The following is a 14,487-nucleotide window of genomic DNA, read 5'->3' on the forward strand; positions in this document are numbered from 1 at the left end:
GGCAGAAACATCTCTCACAACTAAAAAGACTAAAGAGTGGACATCGTTTTGGTGCGACATTCTAATGTAGGACCATGGTTCTGCCTCATGCGAACCAGCGTCCGTCGCTCTTACCGTGTCCCTTGCGACATGATTAAAAGGAAGGAAATCTTATCCTACAACTAAAAAGAATAAAACTAAGATAAACTTTTTGGTGCGATATTTGTTTTGGGAGCATCGCTCTGCCCCGACCCTGCGATCCCCGCCTCACGATCGCTCCCCCGATATTTCCTTTCCCTTCGGATACCACTTTTCACGGTCCCAATAGAAAACTTCTTGATAAAATGCCATCCGGCAAAAAACAACAATCAATTGGATCAGCCACAGGCCCTCAATCACAGGGATTTAATGGACAGTATTGCGTTGCATGCAAGGAAAGCCGAGGCCAACAAGGGAAGCTCACAGCCTTATTCCTTTGTTTACGCAACAGATGAATCACAAACGCAATCACAAACGTCGTCGGAAAAACAGCCGGCGCCATTCTCCTCGCTGCACGGAGGCGACCGTCGCACCACACAGACACAGAGTCATTCAACGGAGGCCTCCTGGGGGCTGTGATGGACAGGGTGGGAGGCGGTGTGGCAGCAGAAGGTCGTCGAGGCGTGTTACCACCGTCCACGACCACCATCCTTCCCTCAGCGCCAGGAAACAGCCACGTAATCATCGTCGTGTCGAGGAGTCGTGGCGGCCTATCCATGACCCCGTGCAACATTGCCGGTCCACGCCGCCTGTCATCATCACCGTGGGCGTGAAGCCTTTTGCGATCGCCGTCCACAACCACGACCAGTACCGTCCCGCTCCCAGCCCGTCGCGACATCGCCCAGGACACGCCCCGCGGTGTGGAGGCTTCGTTTCCATGCTCCACGACGAACCACGTCCGGCGTCGAGTCTTCCCTTCCGTGCTCCTCGACTGTCACGCAATCTCACCCTGACGCACAAGATCGTCAGGATCCAGGTATGGCTGTTTCTGTTGCCGTGTGTTGCATTGTTGTGCCAAGTCAATTTGTCATGACCCCATTGCCGTGCAGCATCTGCATAGGCATGTTGGCATTGTTCATCAGTTAGTAAAGGGGCAGACCCAGTGCCAGAGGCTCCCACATGAGTGGGGTCTGGGAAAGGGAAAAAATTGTTCATCAGTTAGTACTTCAAAAAATTTCTTTTGTACCACATCGATGAGGCCTTGAGAACATACAGAGACAGAGAGCCTCATCGCCCTGAATTATCTTTACCCTAAAAGGTCTAAAAGCAGCAGACAGAAGGACGAGGAAGGCCTGAACAGCAGCACCAATCGACATGGTGGGCCTTATGTTAGTGAACTGAGCATTTTGTCAAGTGAGCATGTTTCTGATTTATTTCTTCCTGTTTCTCACCTAAAGCTTAGTTATTTTTATTAACTTCTGATAAATACAGGAATCAAAAGTGGAAATTACTGAAGATAGGTAAATCCAAAACCATAATTTTTATTGTATGTGAAATCATTATGGATGTTATTTTTATTAACTGCAGATAGATACTCAGGAATCAAAAGTGGAAATTACTCAAGACAGGTAAATCCAAAACCATGATTTTTATTGTATGTGAAATCATTATGGATGTTATTTTTATTAACTGTAGATAGATACTCAGGAATCAAAAGTGGAAATTACTGCAGACAGGTAAACCCTAATAAACTATGATTTTTATTGTATGGGAAATCACTATGGATGAACTAAGAAAAAAAGGATTCTATGCATATACCAGTTCATTATCACTATTGAAAATTAGCTAGACTTAATGCATTGCTTCTGGGCTGTTAACTATAAGGGGGATTAATGTTTCATCATCTGTTCGAGTATCATATTTAAGTTTCATTATAATCCGCGTGGTTCAAAACCTTAACATAACCTGGTGAAACAATTTGCACTTACTTTAGAATCACATTGCAGTTATCTACAAATACCAGCAGACTCTTCATATTCAATTGCCCATTTTGTAAAAGATACACCTACAACGTTGAACAATGAGGAAATTTTTTTTAGTCACCATGTTCATGGTATACAACTTTAGTGTTAACAATACATACCAGCTTACTGCAGCCCTTCTGATAAACCTCCACAGTCAGCAAAAATATCAACAGTCTCACAGATCAGCTTTCCTTTTTTTTTCTTTTCCAAAGCACTTGTTGTCTTTAGCAACTGCTCCAGACACGGAACACACATTAAGGAACTATCAAAATTATTAGTCAATGAATCAGAACAACAACTTTAGTACAGTAACTTTAGTACAGTACAACTAACCTGCTTGAGAGCTCCACTGGCAGCATGGTCATATATAAGTTCACAAAAAAAATACATGTTCAAACATCACTGGAAGGTCTGAACTTGCAAGATCATGCTGGATTGAGTTTTTTAATCCAGCCCATTCAGGATGGTGACAATACTTGGAAAACTGCATAGGGCTTTAGGCTCACATCTTGGCCAGCCTTGACTGTTGCTAATCACCCTTGCTATCAACCTTCTCCGAGCCCTTTTCTTGTTTGCTTGCTGCCATAGCACAACATCGAGGGATCCTCATGTAAAAAAAAAGAATTGTAGCTACCACAAAACTTTCTGTGTGCACAATAACTCTTGTTAGTGGAGATATCTTCAGTATGTGTGCAATGTGCAACTCATGGGAATAAGAATGTTTGCCTCTGCTTTTTAGATGCACAAGATCTTGTATTGTATAAACAAATGATTATCTCCTGCATGATGTTTTTCTCTCAATTTTCTCTTACAAACTGCTATCCGGTAGCTTCACCTTTGGGGATAGGAACACACTCTTAACTTCAAGATCAGTAGCAAAAGAATCACATCTACCAAGGTAGTGTTTAGGTGGCGAAAATTTTTGCAAAATGCCACTGTAGCACTGTTCGTTGTTATTTGACAATTAGTGTCCAATCATGGACTAATTAGGCTTAAAAGATTCGTCTCGTGAATTTCATCTAAACTGTGTAATTAGTTTTATTTTTTATCTATATTTAATGCTTCATACATGTGTCTAAAGATTCGATGTGATGGGGAATCTTGAAAAATTTTGCAAAATTTTCTGGAACTAAACTGGACCCAACTCTTTTTCACTGCTCCACTATTTGCTTCGATGTATATAACATCACCTACTGCCACCTATATCCATATGCAGACAATGTGAGTAACCTAAAGCAATAAATGCAGATAGCAGAATAGGTACAGTAACCCAGAAAGCAAATATAGTGCATGAACTCTTAGCGCGTGTTTAGTTTCAGGAAGTTGGAATTTGGGGTTACCGTAGCACTTTCGTTTTTATTTGGCACTTAGTGTTCAATCATGGACTAATTAGGCTCAAAACGTTCGTCTCACAATTTCCCACCAAACAGTGCAATTAGTTTTTTTTCGTCTACATTTAATGCTCCATGCACGGGCTGCAAACATTCGATGTGATAGGTACTGTAGCACTTTTTGGGAATTTGGGGTGGAACTAAACCAGGCGTTATTCTGTAGACATTTACTTGAATGAGAAATCGCATTCTTATTATGTAGACATTGATTTGACTGAGAAATCGCATTGAATGAGAAATCGCGTTCTTATTATGTAGACATTGACTTGACTAAGAAATCGCACTTATTATGTGATATGTAGACATTGACTTGAATGAGAAATTGGGCTGTTTCAGCTATGGCCCTGATCAAAATCCCTCAACTTATTTATTTTAGTTCACTAATCAGTAAACCGTTCGTAATAAATTGGGACCAAAGCGAACACATTTCTCAATCCAAACATCCGAACCAAAATCATAAATAAATTTAAGGCAAACACAAGGTCACAGAACTGTACCACTGTTGTGTTGTGGCGAGGGAGTAGTTTCCACCCGTGGGTACCATCGTGCCCGCGCACTCTTGCCTGCTCGTCGACGGGGACCCTCGTCGTGCTTTCGCCGGATCTGGCTCGGCTCGGTCGTGGACGGCTGGCCGCCGCCGGAGCCGACTAGGAGAAGCAGAGGAGGTGGCTCAGATCGAGTCCGCACGAGACGCCATATTCCAACACCCAACGGCAGCACGCACTCGCTGCCCCCTGCCCTCCACGCCAGCCGCGCTGCTTGCACGAGAGAGACAATCTGAAGGAAGAGTGAAGGGAGAGCCACTGCTCGCTCCATCCTCCCACACTGTGACAGTCAGAGAGGGCCAGCGTGACGAGGAAGCGGGGAGGTGGGAGCGAGAGAGCCAGGAGGCGGAGAATCTGAGGAAGGGGATTGGATTACGGACAGGAGAGAGCCAAGGGAGAGTTGTTAGGCGGATAAGGATGGGGCCGAGTCCGTGGAGTCTTTTATGTTTGTCTTATTACTTTTCACCTTTTTTCTTTTATTATTATTATATACACATGTATATTATATGTTACAGTGCACTTGTATAAATAAGTAGTGAAGTATATATATATATCAGTGCCTGGACTGATGATATAAATGGTGGTATGCAGTCGAAGTGAGATTACCCCACATGGTGTTTTTACCATTGAAAACCTTGGACACCTGCCAATAGCAATACTGATGAATTGTTGAATTTACCATGGCAAATTTGTTACATCTGTTCATCGATACAAATTGTTGCTTTTCTTTGTCATGGGTAGGGCTTTTTTTTAGCAATTGTCATGGGTAGGGCTGTGCAGTGCAAATATGATGCAAGTAAGCTTCATCGATGTTTTTCAAAATCAACATCTCGTGACAAATGTATTCAGAAAATTGCTCAGATACTGTACATACGATTATGTTAATTTTCACTTTATCTGTCAAATATTTTGAAAAAGGAGAATTTGTGAACTATCAATTGAATATACAAGAACAAGAGTGAGCCGGCAGACAATTCAGTTACATTTTTCACATGATGGATGTTCTGTGTTACAAAAGCTCCTGAAATACAGCATTGTATCCCATCTCTCGCCACCCACAAATCTGGAATCTCACACATGCACAAAAAATAATTGACTTCTTCTGTTCTACCTCACCAAGATTAAAAAAAAATTAATACGAACTTCCCATGAACTTTTCAGCTATTTCACAGAAATCGTACTATCCCGTAGAAATACTATGGAGTCCCCACGTTCCAAATGGGGCCTGTGTGATAAGAACTGGGTATGGGTATGGGATAAAATGAGCTCATATCCCACCAATCCATACCCAATGGGAGGGGTGGGTTATGGCCGGAAATAATCGACGGAGAGCCGTACCTGACTGTCGTTGCCATCGATGGGGAGGAGGGCGTCGAGAACGGGCTCGCCAGTGCCGCCGTCCTCACCGGAGCTGTAGCCGCCCACAGCGCAGGAGCCCCAGCCACCCTTGCCGTCGGCGCTGCGGGAGCCCTAGCCGCCCTCGCTGGCTCGCCGCCGGCAGACGCCATGGTTCTTTTCTCATTTCTTTACTTATGGTGCAGGAGATATTCCTAACAATGTATATGTGCTCCCTGTTGCTGCGTAAGTGCACTATGAAGATGGATTCCGTGGCTCCAATAGTGTTGAAATTATTAATGATTCGGAGCCATATGAGATGGCAAGGGCTCTTGATTCTGATGATGATCGCCCGATTGGAGAGCTGACAGAGAGTGATGTTGAGATGATGAGGCGTATCTTTCGCGACCGCCGTGATCTAAGAGTTCATGAGTTCAGCGATCTTACTCTTTTCGATCAGGCGTGTGCAGAAGGACGTGATGATGAGCTCCTAGAAGCTCATGAGGCCGGCCCTAACATGGTAATTGAGGAAGGCAGGGTATTCAAGGACCTCCCTGCATTGAAGAGGTGGTCGTAGGCGTTTGCAATGATACGAAAGAGACCTTATAAGGTCTTGCATTCATATGCGGAGCACCGTTACACTGTTGTGTGTGAGAAGGAACGCTGTCCATGGAGGGTTTGTGCAAGGAAGCAAAATGTCACCGAAAAATAGAAGATCACAAAAGTTATGGGGCCACACAATTATGCTGACCATGTGCTGACACTGAAGTATCGACGGTTGACATCTACCCTCATCGCCAAGCGATTGATGAGAATATTGTAGGGAGAACCTAACATGAAAGTTAGGACAATTATCAGAACCATTGAGGAGTTGTATGGAGGTTATGTAATAACTTATGGTAAAGTTTAGAGGGCTAAGCAGCGAGCGTGGAAGATGATATATGAGGACTGGGAGGATGGGTATGAGCAGCTGCCAGTACTTTTTAATGCAATCAAAGCGGTGAATCCAGGCATGCATTATGAGTACATCCCAAAACCAAATGCATGAAAGGATGGTAGGCAGATATTCTTCCGTGCTTTCTAGTGCTTCCCTCAGTGTGTCGAGGCCTTTAGGCACTGTCGTCCTGTCTTTTTCATTGATGGTACGTTCTTGATTGGCAAATACCGGGGCACACTTCTTATAGCCATATCCTGTGACGCGAATAATAAGTTGGTTCCTTTGGCATTTGCTTTGGTTGAGAAGGAGAACAATGATAGTTGGGGATGGTTCTTGAGGCTAGTCCGGATACATGTTGTTAGCCCTGTCAAGGAGATTGGCATCATATCTGATAGGCACTAGGGCATACTTAATGCCATGCAAGAGCAGGTAGAGGGGTATGCACCTTTGCACCATCGTTGGTGTACTCGGCACCTTGCCGAGAATATACTCTGAAAGGATGGTGTGAAGGATAACTTTGATCTATTCGAGGAGGCTGCTCAATAGCTTGAGGACAAGTACTTTTAGAAAAAGTTGGAGCAGGTCAGAACTATATCAAATGCAGAAGGTAGACAATGGCTCACAGGTTTGATGAGGGATTTGGACAAATGGACAAGAGCTCACGACGCCGATGGATGGAGGTACGAGTTTTAGTGCAGCAACATGGCAGAGTCATTCAATAAGTTGCTATTGGGGATACATGGTATGCTCATGAATGCAATCATTCAATTCACATTCTACAAGCTTGTTGCGTAGTTCAACGATAGACATGCCCATGCATTGAAGTTGCGGAGTGATAAAGAGATATAGGCTCCGAAACCAAAGGCACATCTAGAGAAGGCAAATGAAAGGGCTGGCACACATGAGGTTATATGTTTTAACCATGCCACAGGGACTTATCAGGTCGAGCATAGGGATGGTACAACGTTCGACGGTGAGGTTCGAGAGTCGAGGATACATGTGGTAATCCTCGAACATTTCACATGCACTTGTGGTAAACCAAGGCAGTACCACTTTCTATGTTCTCATTTGGTGGCAGCAGCTAGGCATCGCAACTATAATATCAAGAGCAGGATACCTCACGAGTTCAGTATTGACACGCTTGTGCACACATGGAGTCCTCGCTTCGTGCCTTTCCGGGACCTTGGAGAGTGGCCGCCATGTGATGGGCCAAAGTACATTATGGATCCAGCTTACCATTGGAACAAGCATGGATCAAGGAAGAGGACGAGGCACATGATGGTTATGGATCAGATACCCAGAAGAACCAGGCGTGGGAGAGAAACCCCATTTCTTACTGATCTAGAGCAGTACGAGTGCGGCAAGTGCGGTAGACTGGGCCACAATTCACGCACTTGCCATTGGCAAATTAGTGAGGTGGGACTATTGGTTGTTTTTATTATTTCTTTTTGGTCATATTCATTGAATTAATTATGCATGCCTCAAATTTTTAAGTTTATGTTTCATTGTATATTGAATTTCTAATTCATTGACTTCTTTTTGTAGGATGGCGTAATTCCACCTGCTCGACCCGGCGTATGACGCGACGCACCGAGGATGTCTCATAGCGAAGAGGCAGGTAATAATCTATACATCTTGTTCAAATTTTTGTGAGCGTACATGTGTTCGTGAACTAACGGCCCCCACTCATGTTTTATTCCATGCAGGACCTTCCGCTCCTTCGTTCTAGAACCCACAATGGGTTCTTAGACATGCAGTACGATGACAGGTATACTCCGTTCCTGCAAAGAGCTGGCCTAGATGTCATCTCTTTTTAGGTACATCGGGGGTTGCCCAAGTTCAACTCAGCGGCCATAACTGCCTTGGTTGACAGGTAATATCTTCAATCCTTGCCTTCATTCATGACCATTTGTTCATGCGCTTCACTTTTCAACATGTAATCTTGATTTGTCTAAATTGTAGGTGGCTGCCGGAGACTCACAGCTTTCACATGCCTTTCGGAGAGATGACAGTCACGCTTTAGGATTGTCAGAAGATGGTAGGTGTGAGGATTCACGGCAACACGGTAACTGGCCAGTGCGGGTCAGAAGGTTGGAGAGCACGAGTTGAGAACTTCCTTGGGCGTGAGGTTCCCGAGCAAGGGGCTCGCACTTCTGGAGTTCTAATCTCCTGGATCCAGCAAGAGTTCGCATAGTGCCCCGAGGAGGCCGATGCAGAGACAGTTGGGTACTACTGCAGGGCGTGGATCCTACACCTGTTTGCCTGTGTTCTCTTCCCCAATGCCACTGGATGTCAGGATGTCCTTATGCTAGTTGATCCATCTAGAAGAAGGTTCAAGCTACCCTATTGATCTTTTCTTAAGGGGGGTAGCCAAATGAAGAATTTGCAAGATGAAGTGTCCTATGTTCGAGTTTGCGCAGCGGAAGCGTGGTGGTACCCAAAGATGTGAGGGAAACTCAGAGTCTCAATGAGGTTTGATTAAAGGTTCAAGGGAGGTTTAACCAAGATCATTAGGATATTGATAATGATACTGGAAGAAGTTTTAAGTTAGTTTGGATCGAGAAACTTCAGGTAAGTATTTGAAGGAATTCAAGAAAAGGTTGAAGTAAAACCTATGTATTAGCTTGCCAAATCAGGACAAGAGCTTTATGTCCACTAGGATGCACTTTATCAAGGTGTGGGATGTGTCCTTATGCAAGAAGAAAAATATAGTACCTTGTTCATTAAGTCAACTAAGGAAGCGTGGGTTGAATTACCTAACGTGTTATCTGGAGTTTTCCACTATGGAGTACTGTCTTTTGGAAGAAAAGTGACATATAGGAGGGTCACAGGAATCTACAGGACATCTTCGCTAAGTTGGTCTTGAACTTGTGATATCCTCGTTGGAATGAAATAGATTAGGACTTGGAAAAGTGCTATTACTTGGAGAAGTAAAAGTCGCAGCCGATGCCCTTAGCAATGGAGAATAATGCTAAGAAGGTTCGGGTGACACCAAGGATTAAGAATCGTATTCCAAATTTGAGCAACTTGACCAGAATTATTAATGTTTTGAAGGTTAGTAGTAGAAATTCCTTCTGACTAAGAGATTCGTCAGGCTCTGTTGGAAGATAAGTATTTTAAGGAAGAAAATTCGTATTATAGGAAAGGTGCCTAGTGATTGGAGATACCAGAGTATTGTTTGGGGCATTTGTCAAAAAATCTTGGAATTAGTTACATGTATGCAAAGTAAGACGGAATTCTTATCAAGACGATGGAACTACACGATGAAGTAAAGAACAATCTAGAGACGAACTATCCCTATCTCCTAGTCGACGTTTTCCGAATCTCGAGGACGAGATTCATCTTAAGGGGGGTAGAATTGTAACACCCTAATTTTTGCAACTTTGGAAATAGAGTTAAAAAGATTTAATTTGGAATTTTTGTGTGCATGAAAACATAGGAAAATAAAATTTTTTTCATTAATTTAAAATTTATCATAAGGTAGAAACATGTTTGTTGCATTCATGCCGGTCGCACCTCGTGTTTCTATGTGCAAAATGTGTGTTTTTATACGTTTAGGAGACGAATATCTATCTCTAGGAATTTTCTAGCTTCTTCCTGGAATTTAATTCCTACCTCCTTCACCTTAATATTTATGTTCCAAGTTTTCAACAATATTTTTATGAGCTCCTAATACTTTATTTGGGTTCATTATGTTCCAAAGTGTCTCCGGGAATTTTTCTCAAATTTTCGGAGGTCTCGGAGTATTTTTCGTGGCTTAAATATCAATTCTGGACATTTCTAGAATTATTTTATCTATAAAATTAATTAATTCCGAAAATAATAAATCTCTCATTTATCCCAATGCTCAAAGCCCATGTGCAATAATCCTAATAAATCCTAAAGGCCCATGCATTTATTTACTAATGGGCTTTAATGATTATTTAGACCCATTAGTGCAGGTGGATGGTGCAACGTCAATTAATACAATATCGCTGGTTGACGTTGATGTGGGGAGTTTTTTTCCTATATATATCGACCAACCCCTTGAGCAAAGCACACCAAAACTACCATATGGGAAGCCCCTAGTTTGGGAAATCCCTCGTGTAGTAAATTATATTTTTCTTCTCTTTCTCTCGCCGTTGCCGTCGCCGTTGCCGCCACGGTCGCCGTTGCCGCTGCGCTGCCTAGCCCGGTCATCCTCGCTACTTCTCGGCCATCGGTAAGTGCCCCACGCAACACTCTTGTTCCATCCATCTTCTACGTTTCTCCGAGCCCTGCCCAGTGCCGGCCCTAAGGGGTGGGCAGGAGGTGCGACGGCCGAGGGCCCTCGCAAGATGGGGGTCCAAGCCCAAGTATAAAATACTCCATACCCTCTAGCAATAGTCCATTAGAATTTAAGATTAATGAGAAGATGCAGCGGCCCATCAGCAAAAGGAGTCATCAGCCTCTTTCTTTCCTGGAGGCAAGGAGTCGAGCCGCCAACACCCGCACAGGCGCACATAGCGATCGCGAGTCGCGACTTCCGGACTTCTGGTGAGACGGGAGACTGCGAGAGACACAGCGCCGATCACCAGTTCACCACGCGATCACCAGCGCAGATCACCGAGACACCGATGCTCGAGTTCCAGTCTTCCAGAAGCCAGACGACGGCGTTCCAGACGACGGCGATGACCAGGCAGCTGAAGCAGGGCTCGATGAAGACGACGACATCTGATCTTGGTTATTGCCTTCTGCCCTTTTTGTGATTTGTGAATCTTGGTTCTGAATAAGTTCATATCCAAATTGTCTAGGCCTTAGGGTTTTTTTTCTTGTTCAATTTTTGTCTAGTACTTTGTACTCGTATAGTTATGTTTTTCTTGTAATTTAGGTCATGTGTTAGAATTTTAGAATGTTACCTAAGAAACATTTGTCGAGAGAAGCCATCGCGACAAGTTCGTCAGAGGGCCCTCAAAATTCTAGGACCGGCACTGGCCCTGCCCCTGACCAAGCCGCGCTGTCCTGCTCCATTGTTGCCGTGTAGTCGTGACCTGCAGGAAGCCAGGCAACGCCTGAGCAAACCAATCAACGCCACCACCGGAGAATTGGTGCATCCACGTTCCAGCACTCGATGTCGCTGCAAATTTTAAGGCGCCCCGATCCATGCCGAGTTCATCGTCGCCGTGTTTTGTAACCATGGAGATTCTATCCACGTACGTGATTTCCATGCTGAATATCTGTCAACGCTAATCTGTCGATCTCCATCCTCACGACTGCCATTGCCCTAGTGATGCAGCATCTTCGATCCGTTGCCACTGGAACATGTCCACGTGAGGGACATGCTTGCCGCTGCCTTCTTTTGGTCTGGCCGAGAGCGCCACCACGTCGGTCATCATCGCGTGAAGCATTGGCCACTGATCACCATCTGCATGACTGCCATCGCCGATCTGTCGTTGGAGGAGCCCACTTGTGAAACCCGATCTCGCCGTTCTCAGCTTCAACGCAACATCGTCGTTTCTCGTCTGACGTCGATGCTCAGTGAGAACAATCGGCCATGGAGGAGTAAGGCATGCTGGCCGCTGGTCATCCTCGACGTAGAGGCATATCTTTCCTTATTCATGCATAAAGAGTCATTTACAGCAACCTGTCTTCATCAATCGTGAGGTCAGTGCGAAGCACCCTGATGCTTAGAGGGCCAGGTCTCTTTAATTCCTTTGCTATATTGCTTTATCGGCTAAATATAATACTCTGCTGATGTCACCCCTTCATCATACGTGTGCAATATTATGGCTTTCTTTTTGGACAGCTAGAATTTCCTTTGCCGGTATATTCATCACGTGCACAGGACCTTGTTTCACCTTGCATGTAATTAGCAAACCTCCTGAGTAGACAATACCGTTTCAGCTTTTGCATCTTAAATATTTCCACTGTTTTATCATCCTAACTCCAATTAGGGTCGTTCAAGTTGCGTTAGTTTTGTATTGTCGTGCGTGTTGCATGTCACATGTTTTCCATATATAGCTAAATATTAAATTGATTAGTATATATGCACACTAGTTTTGAATTAAAAGCAATATAGGTGCTTAACTTTGATAATTTATACCTAAAAGTTAATATGATTCATTGTTAACTTAAAAGTGTTTCTACAATATAATTTGATTAGCTGAACACGATGCATATGTGATAAGTACAAGTACATGTCCTCACATGCTTATTTCCTTTGCGAAGATAAAAGTTTAATTTGCTTAATAAATTATGTGATAACATTTATAAATAAAACATGATTATCTTTAACTCGACTTTTAAAACTAAATATGTTAAGATTAATCTGAATTAATGTTACTCAGATAGTTTTTCTTAGCTAACATAAAACAAGCTCGTAGTTGTTTCTTTTATAATATAAATCTATCGGAAGTTGTATCTTTTTAACCATAGCTCCGATTAGCGTGCCTCTCGCGACTGTGTTCGTAGCGATGCGTAGAATCGTGTTTCAAACTCTTTGACTTATTTTCCTATGATTGGTGTACTGTTCTAATTTAGATCTATTGTTTGCTTCGTGTATGATTATATGGATGCTAGTGTGGTGATATATGGTTCAGTCAATCGGTGAGGTTTATGTGGTGATTAAGAAGCTGTTCTTTGAAGACTAGAAGCTAAAAATTGGAAGCAGAAGATTGAAAGTTGAATACTAAAGGCTTTTGAGCATATTGCTTTGGGGGAAAAGCAAGTTAAGGCAAGTATAGCATGTGACCATCCTTGTTGCCTATTCACTGTTAATCATTTAATTCATACTGCATGTGTCTACCTTGACTACCACTAAGGATATCCTAGTCTTTTGTACTTGTGCCTTGTTACCTATGGGGTTTTGCATTGGGTAGTATAATGCTAGTGCTCAATTAAAGACCGTGATCTTGTAACTTGACTAATGGAATATGCAATAAACATTAAAAGATACTTTCTAGCAACATGGAACAAGGGGCTAGAGCATTGGGCTATTTTATGGTGCTCTAGATTCCTCTCCCTAAGGACTTATCTGTAAGTGATCATCCGGGACTTACAGTACAACTGTGAGGGCTACATGGCTCTGGCTTTAGCTCAGTATGAGGACATTTTCTAGCTTGTTAGTGGTTACCTTTATTGGCGTAAGAATGGCTTGCCGAATCGGGTATAGCGCGGCCTCTGTCCCCATGTGTATAGGCTGCGTGTCAATGTGTCATCGGGAAGAGGGGCTCTACATCTGTTTGCCGAGTAAATCTAATGGCCCTAACTTGTTAGACGAACCTTTGAAAGGCTTTATAGTGAACCCTGCCGACCTTCCTTGGTAGTGGGTCAAGAGGCTGATCACCTCGGGCGAAAGGGTAAATCACGACTCATAGTGAAAGTATACAACCTCTACAGAGTGTAAAACTGGTATATCAGCCGTACTCACGGTCATGAGCGGCCTTAGAACATTTATGGAATAGATGATGAACACAGATGATACTGATGATGAAGATGCTCACTAATGGTTAATTGTTTATGCTATTCATTATTCATGTTTACCTGATCATGTGTTTATGGGCTTATGATAACTTTGTTGCCACCCAGTTGCTAAAAAATGACTCATTAAAAGCTAATCGCAGTTAAACCAGTGTCAGCCTTTTGAGCCTCATGAACCCTATGTTATATTTGTTGAGTACGACATGTACTTACGCTTGCTTTACTTTTCAAATATTTGGATGAAAATCCTGGATGGGTACCAGATTGCTAGAGTTTGGAGGAATTAGGCTTGTGATCAACCAGTCAGTTATCCCTGTGGAACTGGAGTCTTCGCCTGAAGATCGGAGTTGTCTTTTTGCTGTCTATACTCTGAGGTTAAACTCTTTATACTAATACGCTATGTATTTAAGTATTGTCTTTGATATTACCTTTATTTGTAGCTATATATGAGATTTGACTTCCTGGGCTCACATATGGTGTGTATCTGGTTTTGTTCTTAAAACCGGGTGCGACACTTTGCGAGGCGTGTCGTCGGATGACGTCCTCAGTGTCACTTGGTGGATGTGTGTACCTGCTCTAGTTGTGGATGTGGGCTCGTCTACCAATTGGCCGTCCCAAGGTTCTAGCTCGTCGTGACTGGTTCCCAAGTCAGCCTCCAAGTTGGCAGCTGACTTGGGCGTACTTTTGGGACTAGGTTAAGGTTCCGCACGCGCGCCAAGAGCGGGCATACAAAGAGTTCACAAATGAGCTAGACATGCTCACGACGTCAAGTGTAAGTAAATTTAATTTCCCATGCTGGTTTCAAATGGTTCAGTATAGCTTCAGACATCTTTTGTGGACATGTTGCAGGTGTCTTGGGA

The 14,487-nt window shown here is 43.4% G+C and overlaps 1 long non-coding RNA gene across 3 annotated transcripts; it reads right to left on the minus strand.

Annotated features, from left to right (window-relative positions):
* Positions 1-297: 297 nt before the first annotated feature.
* On the minus strand, positions 298-4,489 carry LOC136491477 (uncharacterized). Of its 3 annotated transcripts, XR_010768046.1 has the most exons (5): positions 3,871-4,489; positions 2,316-2,561; positions 2,102-2,213; positions 1,947-2,023; positions 298-1,070 (listed from the first exon to the last, which is right to left on the minus strand). It is a non-coding gene; the product is annotated as an uncharacterized lncRNA (long non-coding RNA). The 3 variants fall into 3 exon arrangements; XR_010768045.1 differs by having other exon boundaries at positions 298-2,023; positions 3,871-4,484; XR_010768044.1 differs by having other exon boundaries at positions 298-2,213; positions 3,871-4,478.
* Positions 4,490-14,487: the final 9,998 nt, after the last annotated feature.

This window comes from Miscanthus floridulus, chromosome 11, assembly GCF_019320115.1.
Source record: "Miscanthus floridulus cultivar M001 chromosome 11, ASM1932011v1, whole genome shotgun sequence".
NCBI lineage: Eukaryota > Viridiplantae > Streptophyta > Magnoliopsida > Poales > Poaceae > Miscanthus > Miscanthus floridulus.